Below are 17,803 nucleotides of genomic sequence, written 5' to 3'. Positions count from 1 at the left end.
TAATGGGTGCAGCACACCAACATGGCACATGTATACATATGTAACTAACCTGCATGTTGTGCACATGTACCCTAAAACTTAAAGTATAATAATAAAAAAAAAAAAAGAAAAAGCCTATTTAAGGATAATTATTCCTGGGAAAAGTCCACTTAACATGAATCCACTTAAATGGGAAGCCACATTTTACAGCAAATAAGGGAGGTAAGGGAGAGTGTGGATTGAGGCTTTAGCTTTAAAAGAACTAAAAATTGTAACACTACATTTGTTTTCTTTTACATTTAACCACTTTTGATTATAATTGCAACTATAGACAAATTCTTAAGACAGGAGGTTGAATCAAGACTCATTTTGGTGTGCTTTTTTTCTAAAAGAAAAAAAATTGTAAGATAGCAAAATATGGCATCCATCATTTCTCATTTGACCTTCATCTCAAGATTTTAAAGAAGGTAAATTTTGCAAAATAATCGAGGACTTCACTTTTCTCCAGGATCTCTCCTAACCCTTTGAATTTCTAATTATCCCCTTTTGAAGACTCTATTATGTCATCATTTTTGTTAATTTTCTCTTCTTCAATTGTAATCAGACAAACTCTGCCAGACCCTCATTTCTTGGAGGCATTCTAATAATTATTCCATCAGTCCTCCTCCATTGCTTTCATTATCTTAGTGAAATCCTTCATGTTTGTGAGATTGGCAGTTTCACCTTGCAATTTGTCAGCATAATAATCACAGTAAAAACACCTGGCAATAATACTGGGTGGGAGTAGATGCCAGTGTTAAGCTGGAGGGAGGCGTGAGTGGGGACTAGCTTTATAAGGTTCTGTTAGTGAACATTTCGTGCTGGGATGACCTTTGCTTCCCAGCTTATAATTATAGGTACTCCAATACTAAATACTCTGAAAATGAGGTTCCCCTGCACTCAAAAACAGGAATTCACATTGTAGGTTCTTGGTGAAAGGACTAAGTGGAAGAAGTGTGACGATGGATACAGCACCTGGAAAGGTGATCAGCTGTAACCTATGCATGCTGGCTGAGGAACTGACCAATACCCCCTCAGGCTTGGCTCCCAGCTCCTGTGGGTTTGAGCTCTAAGATGTGGTCAACACCTAAAGCTAGAATACTGAAAAGATAAAGTAACACAAATATCTGCTTTGTAGCTACTGCCATCTAGTGAATTTAAGCTTCATTTCCAATTTGATTTTTGTTGACATCATAACCAACTCTAGGGGGCAATACGTTGCATGTAGTCTGTGACTTCGATGGCTTAGCTTAGCTTTGTAATAGCTGACAAGACTTAAAATCCTTTCACCCTGTTGGGAGTCTGTGCGGAGGTTTTAGATTTGTGTCTGGGTTGGTGCGGACTGGGTAGAGCTTGGTTCTACAAGTCCTCGAGGTATGCATGATGATTCACTCTTGGAATAAGGCTTGTTCTTTCATCTCCTGATTTTGCACGTGTTCTTTACACTGTTGACCTACTCTCCAGCTTCTCCTCCATTCAATCAGCAAACTGTTCTCCTTAAAAATCAAATTCAAATATCCCCTCTAGAAGGGCGTTCGCAACTCCCCCCTCCCCAAACTTGTTCTCACTTTCTTCTGTGCTTTTAGATGAAGTTTTACTCAGTTCTGTTACATTTACCACATGAAACTTAATTATTTAATATTCCCTTTCTTCCTCTAAACTCAAGATTTTGAGGTGCAACTGTTATGGTTTGATCTTATTAGCATGTATTCCATTCACTACCTAGCACATTGAAGATAATCACTAAATATTTATTAAATTAATTTTTTAAAATACCATGATTGGCTGGGTGCAGTGGCTCACTCCTGTAATTTCACCACTTTAGGAGGCCAAGGTGGGCGGATCACTTGAGGCCAGGAGTTTGAGACCAGCCTGGGTAACATGGCGAAACCTTGTCTCTACTGAAAATACAAAAAATAGCTGGGCACAGTGGCGTGCACCTACAATCCCAGCTACTCAGGTGGCTGAGGCATGAGAATTGCCTGAACCTGGGAGGCAGAGGTTGCAGTGAGCCATGATTGTGCTACTGCACTCCAGCCTGAATGACAGAGCAAGACTGTGTCTCAAAAAACAAAAACAAAAACAAAATCCACGATTATGCCAAATGGTTCTTGGTTTCACCAAGGTTACATCAACCTCCTAAACTCATTTTTTTAGTGAGGTAAAATTCACCATTTTAACCATCTGAAAGTGTACAATTCAATGGCTTTTGATATATTCACAATATTGTGCAACCATCACCACTATATAATTCCAGAACATTTTCATCACCTCTCAAAAAAAACTCCATACCCATTACAAAGCTGATCTCCATTCTCTCCAGTCCCCAGCTGCTGGCAATCACTAAACTACTTTCTGTCTCTATGAATTTGCCTACTCTGGGCAAATAAATGCGATTATATAATATATGGTCTTTTGGCTTCTTTCACTCAGCAAAATGTTTCTTTTCCAAGGTTTATCCATGTTGTAGCATGTATCAGTATGTCATTCCTTTTTATGGCCAAATAATATTCTATTGGATGTATATAACACATTTTGTTTATCCATTCATCAGCTGATGGACATTTGGGTTGTTTCTACTTCTACATCTATGCTTTCTTCTAAGAGTTTTATAGTTTTACTTCTTACTTTTACATCTTTCATCCATTTTGAATTAATTTTTGTGTATGGCGTGAAGTAGGGGCCCAACTTTATTCTTTTGTATGTAGCTATCTAGTTGTTCCCAGCAGCATTTGTTAAAAAAAAAAAACTATTATTGGCTGGGCGCAGTGGCTCACGCCTGTAATCCCAGCACTTTGGGAGGCCAAGGCGGGCGGATCACGAGGTCAGGAGATCGAGACCATCCTGGGTAATATGGTGAAATCCCGTCTCTACTAAAAAAATACAAAAAATTAGCTGGGCGTGGTGGTGGGCGCCTGTAGTCCCAGCTACTCAGGAGGCTGAGGCAGAAGAATGGCATGAACCCGGGAGGCAGAGCTTGCAGTGAGCCGAGATGGCGCCACTGCACTTCAGCCTAGGCGACAGAGTGAGATTCCGTCTCAAAAAAAAAAAAAAAAAAAAAAAAAAAAAAAAAACTATTATTATTTCCCCATTGAATGGTCTTGGCACACTTATCAGAAATCAATTGACCATAGATGTATGAGTTTATTTGTGGACTCTCAATTCTATTCCATTCAGCTATACATCTGTCTTTATGCCAGTACCAAACTGTTTGATTACTGTAGTTTATAATAACTTTTGAAATTTGGCCAGTGATTCCTAACCTGAAAAGTACAAAGAAGTCTAAATGAGTAACAAATATTGTGATTTATTTTGTCTATAATATGACCCACAACCAGTGCTTTAATAAATTCTCCTTACTCACATGAGCTTTGTGTAAATGGACTATGTTTGTGAAGTAAAAAGAGCTGAGTTTCACCATCTTGAATGATTTATACAAGCAAGAGGCCAAACGCAAAAAGGAACAGGAAAACATATACAGTCCAGGAACTTGCTGGCTTCTAAGAAGGGATTTGTATTTCCACAAGTTTTGTAACTGAAGGTTCAAAACCATTTTACCCAGATCACACAAACCCTGGAGGCTCCAACTGACATCAGGGGTATGTAAGATGTGAGGAGACAGATGTAGTACAATTCTTCACCCTTCCCTGTATCCATACCCTTTGCCATGTGGCTTTGCAGTTTCTCGCACTCCTTGATTTTGGATTTGGCTTTGTGACTTGCTTTGGCCAATGGAACAAAGTGGAAGTCATAGTATGTTGGTTGTAAGCCTTAAATGCTCTTCTGTAATTTTGTTTGCTTTCTTGAACCTCTACAACTCTGCCAAAGAGAAACATACTTGCGTTAGCTGCTTGGCCAGGAGAAGGATAGGAGACTCATGGAGTCAAGCTGAACTGCTCCTGCTAAGTTCAGTCTAAATCAGCCAACAAGTTCATGTTCTCGTTCTTTTTTAGGAACTTAATTTAGAAAATTAAAAGTTGTTTATTACAGTGTTTTGCCTACCCAACTAGTATGGAGTAAACTTATTTAGTCTTTGTAGAAAATACTTCTTTTTTAACTTTTATTTTAGATTCAGAGGTACACGTGAAGGTTTGTTATATAGATAAACCCATGTCATGGGAATTTGTTGTACAGATTATTCAATCACCCAGGTATGAAGTCCAGTACCCAATAGCTATTTTTTCTGCTCCTCTCCCTCTTCCCACCCTCCATCCTCAAGTAGACCCCAGTGTCTATTGTTTTTCTTCTTTGTGTTCATAAGTTCTCATCATTTAGCTTCCATTTATAGGTGAGAACATGCAGTATTTGGTTTTCTGTTTCTGCATTAGTTTACTAGGGATAATGGCCTCCAGCTCCATCCACATTTCTGCAAAAGACATGATCTCATTCCTTTTTAGGACTGCATAGTATTCCATGATGTATATGTACCAGATTTTCTTTATTCAATCTGTCATTGATGGGCATTCGGGTTGATTCCGTATCTTTGCTATTGTGAACAGTGCTGCAATGAACTTCTGCAAGTATGTGTCTTTATGGTAGAATGATTTATATTCCTCTGGGTCTGTACCCACTAATGGGATTGCTGGGTTGAATGGTAGTTCTACTTTTAGCTCTTTGAGGAATCACCATATGGATTTCCACAATGGTTGAACTAATTTATACTCCCACCAACAGTGTATGTGTTCCCTTTTCTCCACAACCTCACCAGCATCTGTTCTTTTTTTACTTTTTAGTAATAGCCATTCTGACTGGTGTAAGATAGTATCTCATTGTGGTTTTTATTTGCATTTCTTTAATGATCTGTGATATTAAACTTTTCTTCATATGCTTGTTGGCCGCATGTATGTCTTCTTTTGAAAAGTGTCAGTTCATGTCCTTTGCCCACTTTTTAATGGGTTATTTTTTCTTGTAAATTTGTTTAAGTTCCTTATAGATGCTGGATATTAGACCTTTGTCAGATGCATAGTTTGCCAATATTTTCTGCTATTCTGTAGGTTGTTTACTCTGTTGATGGTTTGTCTTGCTGTGATGAAGCTCTTAAGCTTAATTAGATCCCACTTGTCAAATTTTGCTTTTGTTGCAATTGCTTTTGGTGTCTTTGTCATGAAATCTTTACCTATTCCTATGTCCAGGGTGGTATTGCCTAGGTTGTCTGCCAGGGTTTTTATAGTTTTGGGTTTTACATTTAAGTCTTTAATCCATCTTGAGTTGATTTTTGTATATGGTGTAAGGAAGGGGTCCAGCTTCAATCTTCTGCATATGGCCAGCCAGTTATCCCAGCATCATTTATTGAATAGGGAGTCTTTTTCTCAAGCCTTACTTTTGTCAGCTTTGGCAAAAAACAGATTGTTGTAGGTGTGTGACCTTATTTCTGGGCTCTCTATTCTGTTCCGCTGGTCTGTGTGCCTGTTTTTGTACTGGTACATTGCTATTACATGCTATTTTGGTTACTGTAGCCCTGTAGTATAGTTTGAAGTTGGGTAATGTGACACCTCCAGCTTTCTTCCTTTTACTTAGGATTGTCTTGAGTATTTGGGCTCTTTTTTTTTCCCATATGAATTTTAAAATAGTTTTTTCTAGTTCTATGAAGAATGTAATTGGTAGTTTGATAGGAATAGTATTGAATCTGTAAATTGCTTTGGGCAGTATGGCCATTTTAATGATATTGACTCTTCTTATCCATGAGCAGGGAATTTTTTTTTCCATTTGTTTGTGTCTTCTCTGATTTCTTTGTGCAGTGTTTTGTAATTTTCAGTGTACAGAATATGAAAATATCTTTATTTTGCCCTCACACTTTAATTATATGTAGAATTCCAGGTTGACAATCTTTTTCTTTCCACTCTTCATACATATAATTCTATGTCTTCTGCTTCAGTCTCGTGTGATACTGTAGCAGGACAAGCCGCAGACAAAACCTCTCAGACACCGAGTTGTAGAAAGAAGGGCTTTATTCAGCTGGGAGCATCGGCAAGCTACTGCCTTAAAATCTGAGCTCCCTGAGTGAGCAATTCCTGTCCCTTTTAAGGGCTCACAACTCTAAGGATTTCACATGAAAGGGTCGTGTTTGATTTGAGCAAGCAAGGGGTACGTGACAGGGGCTGCATGCACTGGTGGTCAGAGAGAAACAGAACAGGGCAGGGAGTTTCACAATGTTCTTCTATACAATGTCTGGAATCTATGAATAACATCAGTTTTTAAGTTATGAGTTGATTTTCAACTACAGGGTTTAGGCCAGGCAGGCCCAGGCCTGGTTTTGGGCCTGGTGCCAGGCTGCCTGTCTTTGGTTTTACTTCCTTGTTGTTTTTTTTAAAACAGGTACTAAGTATAAAACAATATGAGAGGGTCTCTCTCTTCCCTCAATACAGGGCTCTGAGCAAAATCTGCCATTCTGTACTAGGATCTCCCCGGACACTGGCAAGTGACTGCAACCCCTGGGAAGGGTAACAAAGCTATCTCAGGGACCAATCTCTTTCCTTTCCTACCTCTGGCTTCACATAATGAGCCCAATTCTAGTCTCCTACCATGTGTAAAAGTGTTTGTGGCTCCCATTCCTGCAAAGGCATAAGTTCTGCCCATTTACAGTCCTGGTTCCCCAAGGACCATGTGGCTTCAGCCCTTGTTTGCCATGTGGGCTGTCTTTTTGCTTCACATAAACTTTCCATTAACTTCTAGATCAACTATCCATATTTTTTTATTTTAAAATATTGTCTTCTCCATTTTTTACATATTTGGAGCAAAGGAGAAAGCATTTGGCATGTGCTCACTCTGAGGCTTTGAACAAAACCCTCAATCAGTACTTAAACATAACAATGAGCTTTACTAATTTTTTCCCCTCATTTTGCTTCCTGCCTCCCACTACCTCTTGGATTTGTTTTTTGTGGTTTTTTTGTTTTGTTTTGTTTTTCTTACCTGAGTACATACTTTAATAAATTCCTTCAGAGAAAATCCAGAGTACTGAGATTTCTAAATCACTATTTTTAAGAAAATAGTTCTCTTTCATCTTCAATGTTGAATGACAGTTTAGCTTGGTATATGTTTCTAAATATAAAGTAATTTTCTCTCAGTATTTTGAAAATTCTGCTCTATTGTCTTTTTTGTTTGATGTTTTTGATAAGAAGGCTTATGACAATCTGATTATCCTTCCTTATTATGTAATATGTGTTTTGTCTCTAAAAGATTTTAGGATTTTTCCCTTTATCCTTTACATTGTGATATTCACTATGAAGTCCACACATGGCCTTTGCTTAGTTTTGCATTGTGCATTGTATTTATCAACATATTTGATCTTTTAGTGCTTCAAGTGACAACCTAAACAACTAATCAGTATCTGGGAATGAAAGAACCTTCTCTTGAGAATCTGACCAGCCCAAGAAGTCCCAATGATACCAACATAAAGTATTCCTTGAAAATAGCCCAGCCAGGTCATTCTATAGTAAAGCCCACATCTGATGCTCAATCAGGGTTTGCATGCCCCACCATTATATAACCAATCAAGAATCAACAGACATCTGAGAGCTTTTTTATGAAAGATGGAGACAAACCAATCAATAGATAAAAGCAATCTTGAGGAAACAGATTCTGAAAGGAGGAAAAAAAGAAAAAAGAAAAAAACATATTATCGAAGTCTTCAGGGTACTTAGAGAAAATGTTGCAGCCATGAAACTACTTTAGCACAGTGGTTCTTGCCTATAATCCCTAGCACTTTGGGAGGCCAAGGTGGGAAGATTGCTTGAGCCCAGGGGTTCAAGTTTACAGCAAGCCATGATTGCACTGCTGCACTGCATCCCGGGTGACAGAGTGAGACCCTGTCTCAGAAAAACCAAAACCAAACCAAACCTAAATAAACAAGCAGGAACATTCAGAGGATTTTAATGTCACTAAAAGAAAAATTTTTTAATTCAATAGAAGAATTGAAAAATAAAATTGAGATATTGTACAAAAGTAGGACAAAAACAAACAAGACATAGAAAAAAGTGGTAGTGGAGAGAGGATCTGAATAGTAGTTTCATAGAGAGAGAAAAAAAGAAGAATTTAAGTGAAACTATTATTATCAAAGGAAAAATTCAAGAAATTTTCCCAGAATGGAAAAACATGAATTTCCAGATTAAAAAGACCTAGGAAATGCCCAGTACAGTGGACTCATACCAAGACATATCACTGGGAGATTTTAGAACACTGGGAAGAAAGAGAAGATACTTGTGATATTGTGATGTAATAAGAAATATACATAAAAGAGCAACTCAAAGCACTCTAAAAAAATTTTTAAACAATTTTTAAAGAAATGTCCATTTTATCTTCATCCCCTGTTCCTGGCACAAATCTCCTAAAACCCTTGTAATTTCCTGAGTGATAGGAGCACCTTTTGTTATAACGTTGGGTCTTAGTCCCCGGTTCCTGACATAAGAGCCTCTATGACCCTTGGAATCTCCAGAGTGATAGGAGAGTCTTTTTTCATGTTAATAAGATGACTGGTGGCTGGGTCCCCTGGATAGCCTCAGGATAGGGTCTGGTTGCCAGAAAGACTGAGGCATTTTAGGAGGGGAAAGGGGCTGGAGATTGAGCTATTCACCAATGACAATAATTTATCAGTTATGCCTACATAAAGGAAACTCCATAAAAACCCTAAATAACACTTTAAAAAATTTCCAGGTTGGAGAATACATCGTTGTGCCAGGAGGCACATCCCAACTCCGTCTGGAAAGGAGCTCCTGCATGCAGGACCTTTTCAGACCTTGCCCTATGTACCTCTTCATCTGGCCGTTAGTTTGTATTCTTTATAACAAACAAGTAAGTGTAGGTAAAGTGTTTTCCTGAGTTCTGAAAGCCGTTATAGCAAATTATCAAACCTGAGGAGAAGGTCATGGAAACCCTAGATTTGTAGCAAAGTTGGAGAGAAGTGTGGATGCCCTAAACACCCAATACTTGCAACTGGCATCTGAAATTGGGGGCAGACTCATGGGACTGAGCTCTTAATCTATGGGGTCTGCATTAACTCTGGACAGTTAGTGTCAGAAGTGAATTAAATTGTGGGACACCCAGTTGGTGTCCAGAGAGAAGTAGAGAATTGCTCGGTGTGGGAAACCTACACATTTGGTGTCAGAAGTGTTTTGAATAGAGGCACAAGTTTTTATTTTAATACTAAAAGTTCTCTGAGCATAGAGTAACAGGATCAGTAATCACAATGGCTTTTGACTTCTCAATAGCAACATTGGAGTCTAAAAGATAATGGAGTAATTCTTTCAAAATAATAATGGAAAATCATTTCCGAATTATTATATTAATTCAGCCAAACTCTCAATCAAGTATGAGAGTAGAATAAAGTCATTTTCAGACATGCAAGGTCTGAAAAAATGTGTCCCCATGCATCATTTCACAGAAAGCTACTGCAGGATATATTCCACCAGAACAAGAAAGAGGAAGCCTTAGGATATGGGAAGGGTATATAGCATAGAAGAGAAATCAAGAGAATCCTCTGGATTTTGGTGAAAGGAGACACCTGGATAACTGCTGAGCACCAGATATAGAGGGAAACTATTCCAAATGGAGCAGTCAGAAAGATCCAGAAGGAAGTCCTTTTTAAAAGATTAAATTATTAGAACATCCAATGCATCTAAATATATTTGGAGCTGGGCACAGTGGCTCATGCCTGTAATCCCAGCACTTTGGGAGGCCAAGGTGGGTGGATCACCTGAGGTCAGAACTTTGAGACCTGCCTGGCCAACGTGGTGAAATCCCATCTCTACTAAAATACAGGGGTGGGTGTGGTGGCACATGCCTGTAGTCCCAGCTACTCAGGAGGCTGAGGCAGGAGAATAGCTTAAACCCAGGAGGCAGAGGTTGCAGTGAGCCAAGACTGTGCCATTGCACTCCAGCCTGGGCAACAGAGCAAGACTCCATCTCAAAAAAAAGAAAAGTATGTATATATATTTGGACCAGTAATTCCCAAAGTCAGGTCCAGTGGCCCTAGGAGTCCCTGAAACCTTATTAGATAATTTGCAAGGTCAAAGCTATTTATGTAATAATACTAGATATTATTTTTCTTTTTCAATCTCTTTCTCTCATAAGTATACAAAAAAGTTTTCCAGAGGCTGCATGGCATGTGATATTACAACAGATTGAATGAAAAAGCAGATATGAGAAGTCTGTCTTCCAAGAAGCCAAACATTAAAGAGATTTGAAAATATGTAAAATAATATCATTCTTATTATATTTGTTTTGTTTTAGAAAACATAGTTATATTTCATGAAAAATGTTATGTTAACATAAAATAGGTTTAGCATTTTACTGTATTAATAAATAGATTTTTTTATTTGTAAGTTTTAATTTCAAATATGATAAATGTAGTGGATATGACCCATATAATCAAAAGCTCTTTGGACCTCTTATCCTGCTCATGCGAAAATAAAAAGTACATATATATATTTAAAAGCTCTTTAGGATTCTCCATCATATTATGAGTGGAAAGGGCTCTTGCGACCAGAAAGTTTGGGAATTGCTGATTCAGAAAACTAATGGAGAGTTTAGGTTGAATTTTTGTTAGCAAACAAACAATTATAAATTCCAGAGAAAATAGAAAGTTGAACAGAAAAGGAAAACTAAGCATAGAATACTAGATGGCTCAGCTGAGAAGAGCGTGTATACAGTCTTTTAAAAATATTTTTTATTTTTAGTTTTTGAGACAGGGTCTTATTTTGTCACCCAGGCTGGAATGCAGTAGCATGATTATAGCTCACTGCAGCCTTGACCTCTAGAACTCAAGTGATTCTCCCACCTCAGTCTCCTGAGTAGCTGGGACTACAGGTGTGCACCATCATGCTCAGCTAATTTATTTTTTTATATTTTTATATTTTTTTGGTAAAGATAGGGGTCTCATCATGTTGCCCAGGCTGATCTTGAACTCCTGGGCTCAAGCTATCCTCTTACCTCAGCGTCTCAAAGTGCTGGAATTACAGGTACGAGCCACTGTGCCCAGCCAGGCCATGTACATAGCCATATTAATGTAAAATGATATTGTCTAATCAAAGGTATGACATAACTATATTAGATACTAGGGGCAAGTCTAGTTAAAGGGAAGTTGTCAAAAAAGAGCTAAATTCTCATCTTCCATAGTGAGAAGTCAACAGATAATAACTAATTCTAAAAAGAAGATTTTAAAAATAAGCATGTTATTTAGAGATATGAAAATAAATCCTAAAAAACCCACAAATAAAAGTAGAAGTAGTGGCCTCTAGAAGGGGGAAATGAAGACGGAGATGGCATTTTCCCAACAAGTCCTATGGAATTATTTGACTCTAATTATGTATAATTTTGTTAAAGATGAAAGCTGAAAATAGAAAAAATTTAGTACAAACAGAAGTTTTAGTGTTTCTTTTTTTTTTTTTTTGAGACAAGAGTCTCACTTTGTTCCCCAAGCTGGAGTACAGTGGTGCATCTTTGTTCACTGCAAGCTCCACCTCCTGGGTTCACGCCATTCTCCTGCCTCAGCCTCCCGAGTAGCTGGGACTACAAGCGACCACCACCACGCCTGGCTAATTTTTTGTATTTTTAGTAGAGATGGGGCTTCACTGTGTTAGCCAGGATGGTCTTGATCTCCTGACCTTGTGATCCACCGGCCTCGGCTTCCCAAAGTGCTGGGATTACAGGCGTGAGCCACCACTCCCGGCCCGTGAGCCACCCTGTCCGGCCTAATATTTCTTTTTTCTTGACTTTGCAATAGATAAATTCATGAGATAGCAGCTAAATTTTTTGATTCAGAGACCACCGCAGTAAATTTGGGATTTTAAATTTTGATTTGAGAAATGGAAGATTGCAATACATGTTTCCGAACTGCGGGGTGGAACATAAGAGAATCACAAGGGTGGGATTGCTGAGGAGGGGTGTGGTGGTTTGAAGAAAAACTGCTGTTCATTGAAGAACCATTAATATTTATAAGAAACAGTGAATTCAGAATCAAGAGAGCGGACTGTGGTTCCATCTTGGCCACTTACTCCCCTTGTTGCCGAACCAAACCTAGGTCTGCTTGCCTGGTGCAGCATAGCCAAACATTCACACTGAGGTTTTGCAGCAAGAGAAAGGAGGGCATTTATTTGCAGGGTGCCAAGCAAGGAGACTCAGGCAGCTATGCTTAAGACCCGACCTCCCTGATGGTTTACAGAAAGGGTTTTTAAAGGCAGGGGAGGGGTAAATTTCAGGAAAGTAGAAGTTACAGGCAAAATTATAAATTGATACATGAAGGTTATACACTGGTTTGGCCTAAAAAGGTGGGATATATTTAAGCGAGGGCTTAAAGGCCATAGGAGGATTCAAAGATTCTCTGATTTGCAATTGGTTAAAGAAGTAAGGCTTTGCCTAAAAACTTGGGGTCAGCAGAAAGGAATGTTAACTACTGGCCTGTAGGCGTGTCCCTCTCCAGGGCCCTCAGGAAGAAATTTAGAACAAAGAACAGTGGTCAGAGTTTGGTCCTCAGTTCCCTTTTATCTGAGGTCTACGTGCCAGCAGATGGCATTTTCCACTTGGTGGAGGTCCAGGTTTCTGAAAAAGCAACTCTGAAAAAGGACATATAATAAGATATTATCTTTAGTTTCTATAGGGAACCAAATATCTTGTAGTTGTAACTTCCTTGTCTACTATTTTAAGCTAACTTTTTGCTTATCAGGTTGCTCATTTATTTCTCAAGGCTAGCTAGGTGCCTGGAAGTCCCCTTGAAGGAGCTCAAGATTTTCCTATATTTCCATGGTTGGGGGCGGCGGGTTCCTAAAAATGGTCCCTGCTCTGTCTCATCCTAACCAAGTCACTTGCTCTCAATTGCCTGTTAAATAAGAGGAGTGCACCTGATAGTCACTCAGATTACAATTAAGTCAAAAAAATATTGTATGTTCTACCAATAATATTCTGAATTACAAAAAACAGGTCAGACTGATCTGGACAAGGAAATTCTCTTATCTTTAAAATAGAAATAAAAACATCTTAGAAAAGAAAAATAATATTTGATTTGGGCTTTGAGATTTACAAATTAAATAATATGAAATTCTGGGGCCAGGAGCAGTGGCTCATGCCTGTAACCTCAGCACTTTGGGAGGCCAAGGTGGGCAGATCACCTGAGGTCGGAAGTTGGAGACCAGCCTGACCAACATGGAGAAACCCCTTCTCTACTAAAAATACAAAATTAGCCGGGCATGGTGGCTCATGCCTGTAATCCCAGCTACTCGGGAGGCTGAGGCAGGAGAACCGCTTGAACCTGGGAGGCAGAGGTTGCAGTGAGTCGAGATTGCGCCATTGCACTCCAGCCTAGGCAACGAGTGAAACTCCGTCTCAAAAAGAAAAAAAGAAAAGGAAAGAAATTCTGTTGATTGAATATACTTGGCGTACTGGATTGGCTCCTTCCTTCCTTCCTTCCTTCCTTCCTTCCTTCCTTCCTTCCTTCCTTCCTTCCTTCCTTCTTTCCTTTCTTTCTTTCTTTTTCTTTCTCTTTCTTTCTTTCTCTTTCTGTCTGTCTGTCTTTCTTTCTCTCTCTCTCTCTTTCTTTCTTTCTTTTTTTTTTTGACAGAGTCTTGCTCTGTTGCCCAGGCTGGAGTGCAGTGATGCTATCTTGGCTCACTGAAGCCTCCACCTCCTGGGTTCAAGCAATTCTCCTGCCTCAGCCTCCCAAGCAGCTGGGACTACAGGCACGTGCCACCATACCCAGCTAATTTTTGTATTAGAGACAGGGTTTCACCATGTTGGCCGGGCTAGTCTCAAACTCCTGACTTCAAGTGATCCACCTGCCTTGGCCTCCCAAAGTGCTGGGATTACAGGTGTGAGCCACTGTGCTCGGCCTGGATCATTTTCTTTACATGAAAACTCCATAGCAGTTTTTCTTTGAGCTCCTTTCCAATAACTTCCTTGCTTCATAAATTCTACTTAAGATGTTGTTTTCTCTTCCTGATCTCTATGTGGGCAGAAAAAAGGTAGCAGTTCTTACGTAATAAGTGATTATGCTCATCTTTTACTTTTTCTTATGTTCATTTCTACAGTTTCTACTGTAATTATTTTTTTAACTGAGGATGGCTAAAAATGTACCTCCAGCTAGAGTTTGTAAATGCAAGATAAATGCTTGATAAGCTGCTATTAGAGGTTCCTGAAAATAAATACCAGGTGACAGTTGGCACTGTTCATCAAAGAGCATTAACAGAGATGAGAGAGTGGCATACTTTTTTATTTTAAAAAACAACCAAATGAAAAAAAGTCATCAATAATGCTACCACTTAGAGATAAGAGTCTTTAGCAAATTACATCATTAATAGTGTCTTCCAATCCTTTTTCTTAGCAGGTATAACAAACTAAGTGATCCAGAAACACATTTTACAGGCTTAGTTCACACAAACTTTCACATACATAAAATTTGTATATGCCATAGTTGGAGCTAGGCAGGAGATCTGGTCCCTGCTGGAGATGATGCTAGGACACAGAAAAAGAGGAAGAAATTCTCTGGCTTCTGCCTTTCTTTCTTTCTTTTTTTTTTTTTTTCCCAGTCTCCCAGTAGTGCCTCCCATTGGCTGAACCCAGCGAGAAGTCAGCTGACGTAAGATCTTGGAAAATGCAGCCCACAGCGGGGAAGCCCCAGGAAGTCACAGGAAGAAAGGGAGAGGCACAAACAAGCACGGGATCAGCATAGCCCACCCTTTTTGCTATTCAGCATCCATTCTAATCTTTCTGCCCATACTTGACTCTCATAAAAGAACCTTATTCTTCTACCTAACATAAAATGTTAGGCGGAAGATCTGTCCTACCAATAAGGATATTCTTGCTCTCTCCCCAACAAGGGGAAACACAAAACCTCATCTGTCATGTTGTCAATATCAAATCTAAGATTTCCAAGGGATATGCAGCACCAGCAGGTCTGGTTGTATCTTCTCATACCTGGTTGCCATTGAATTAAAGTTGAGCACCATTGAAAGTCTTTGTGTAAAACCACAGGGAAAAGGTGAAGGGCAGAGGCTTGGAATTACTGGTTTAAATACACATAACACTGCAGCCTCAGTCCTCAGCTTCGTATCTGATCATGAAGCCATAGTTGATACTTATCACATCCTTCTTCCATTACCCATTCTATAATACCCTTGCCTTTGAGCAGAAATTTGGCTTGTTGGAATTCTTTACACAGTGAGGTGACCCACACCTTCATTCTTTATGGGTTTTAGTCCTTACTTGTCCTGAATTTTTGTGGTCACTCTTACCCCCCTCTTCCACACTGACCTTTTCTATGGAACATGCAAGTATTAAGAGGTGCCCCAGGGAATTCCTGATTCCAGACATGGTCTTCTCAGTCCCCATTGAGTAGAAATGCCTCCAATTCAATGGAACTATTGTGTCTCCTGATGTAAGCATTCTGCTCTTGGGAATTAGGACTTCTAGACCAGAAGTCAAAGTTACAGACAAAGTCAACAAACTCTTGCAAACAGGTTATTAATTGTAAAAAGGAGCCCCTCCCATTTCCATCACTTTTCCAAACAGTGTGCTCTTGCCAGGAGAGAAAATGAAACATATATAAATTATTGGCTCAAAACACATCCTATAAGACGATATCCCAACTTGGTAAAGTATTGTCTCCCAATTATGTCTGCCATAACTGAGTCTTTAGCAGATCATTGTACCATTTTTATCAGGCCAGCTGCTTCTGGATGGTGGGACACATAGTAAGACCAGTTGAATCCCTTGCTGTACTTATTTATGGTAAAATGAGTTCTTTGGTTGGAAGTGATGTTGTGCGGGATACCTTGGGAGTGAAGAGGAATCCCATAAATCCATGGATAGTGCTGCTAGTTAAAGCAAGTTGAATAGAAGCAATTATTCATATTCAGAAAAAAATTCAATGAGATAAAAATGCTGCCCACTTAATGATGGAAGGGCTTCTGTGTAATTGATCTACCATCAGGTGGCTGGCTGGTCTCCCAAGGAAATGATATAGTATGAGGGGCTCATCATCAGCCTTTGTTGTTGGCATATTGTGCACTCAACAGCAGCAGCAGCCAAATCAGTCTTGGTGTGGGAAAGTCCATGCTGTTGAGCTGAGACATGGCCTACATTTCTGATGTCATGGCCACTGCTATGGTTTGAATATTTGTTACTCTCCACAACTCATGTTAAAATTTAATTGCCATTGTAACAATATTAAGAGGTGGAGCCTTTAAGAAGAGAGAGCCTTTAAGATCAGGGCACTAGGCCTCCACCCTCATGGGTGTGATTGGTGCTGTTATAAAAGGGCAAATTTAGCCTCTTCTAGCTCTCTTCTTGCCCTTCTACCTTCTGTCATGTGATAGCATAGTAAGAAAGCCCTTGACAGATGCCAGCCTCTTGATCTTGGACTTTTCAGCCTCCAGAACAGTGAGCCAATAAACTTCCACTCATTATAAATGACCCAGTCTCAGGTATTCTGTTATAGGAGCACAAATGGACTAAGACAACCACTTTGGGTTTCTATACACAAACCCACTGAGTAAGCAACAGAACAACTGAAAAAAGAGACTGACTTATGGCCACAAGATGATCATCTTGAAGCTTGATTATTGTGAAGCTCCACTGATGTTAATGCCATCTGCTCAGTATTTACATTGGATACAAACATTTTTATACTCTGTGCCTCTCCTAATTCAGGTTTCCCAGAAGCAGAGCCTGAAACAGAGGTTCATATATATGCAAAATTTTTTTCCAGTGGCTTAAACAAATAGATGTTTATTTATTTCTCATAGAGACAGTGACTACACTGAAAAGGGTTACTAAGCACTGGATTGTTCTGGTCATCACAGGAAAGATGTGACATATATATTTTGTGAGACAGAGTCTTGCCCTGTCTCCCAGGCTGGAGTGCAGTAGCGTGATCTCGGGTCACTGCAAACTCCGCCTCCCGGGCTCAAGCGATTCTCCTGCCTCAGTCTCCCAAGTAGCTGGGATTACAGACACTCACCACCATGCCCGGCTAATTTTTGTATTTTTAGTAGAGACATGGTTTCGCCATTTTGGCCCCGCTGGTCTCGAACTTCTGACCTCAAGTGATCTGCCCAACTCAGCCTCCCAAAATGCTGAGATTACAAGCGTGAGCCACTAGATGTGATATATTTTTAAGGCGCTCTCAGGAGAAACTGATAAGGGAATGAGAGAAGCAGGGTAGGGAAGGAAAAGGAGCTATGTAAGAATGTGGGTTAAGGTGAAGTCTAGCTTCATCTGATCCCATAGGGAATTTTGAGTATAAACTGTGCCACAGAATCTGTCCCACTTTGAGGCAAGGAAAGGGGCTTTAGTACCCCCATTGCAGATGGTCATTGGCCATGGGCTGCCAGGGTAGGGAAGGCAGTAAAATTCTCAGGTATCTGGGGTAAGATGGCTTTAGTTGTTCAGGAGTGATCCCCCAGAGAAAGTTGCAAGTATGAGGTATTGCCTGAAACACCCTGTCAGCTCAAGCATGTGCATACAAACTAAGGCACTGAAAACAATTCAATTTCTGATGTTTATTTCTTTGTGTAGATCCATGTTTCCACCTGGCATCATTTTTCTATGGCCTGAAAGACATCCTTTAATAGTTCTTATAGTGCATCATGTAGTAGTGATAAATGTTTTCAGCCTTTGTTAAGTTTGGAACACATTTATTTTGCCTTCTTTTTTATTTATTTATTTATTTAACTTTATTTATTTTTGGAGATGGAGTCTTACTCTGTCGTCCAGGCTGGAGTGCAGTTGTGTGATCTTGGCTCACTGCAACCTCCGCCTCCTGGGTTCAAACAATTCTTCTGCCTCAGCCTCCCGAGTAGCT

General features: G+C 39.5%; 1 protein-coding gene across 1 annotated transcript in view; it reads right to left on the bottom strand.

Moving 5' to 3' along the window:
• The window catches only part of SCN11A (sodium voltage-gated channel alpha subunit 11), a 193,410-nt gene that overhangs the window by 142,884 nt on the left and 32,723 nt on the right, over positions 1-17,803 (bottom strand). The window lies entirely within an intron of this gene.

This window comes from Nomascus leucogenys, chromosome 4, assembly GCF_006542625.1.
Source record: "Nomascus leucogenys isolate Asia chromosome 4, Asia_NLE_v1, whole genome shotgun sequence".
In the NCBI taxonomy this organism is placed as follows: Eukaryota; Metazoa; Chordata; class Mammalia; order Primates; family Hylobatidae; genus Nomascus; species Nomascus leucogenys.
This window is presented reverse-complemented; position numbering and strand designations above follow the sequence as displayed.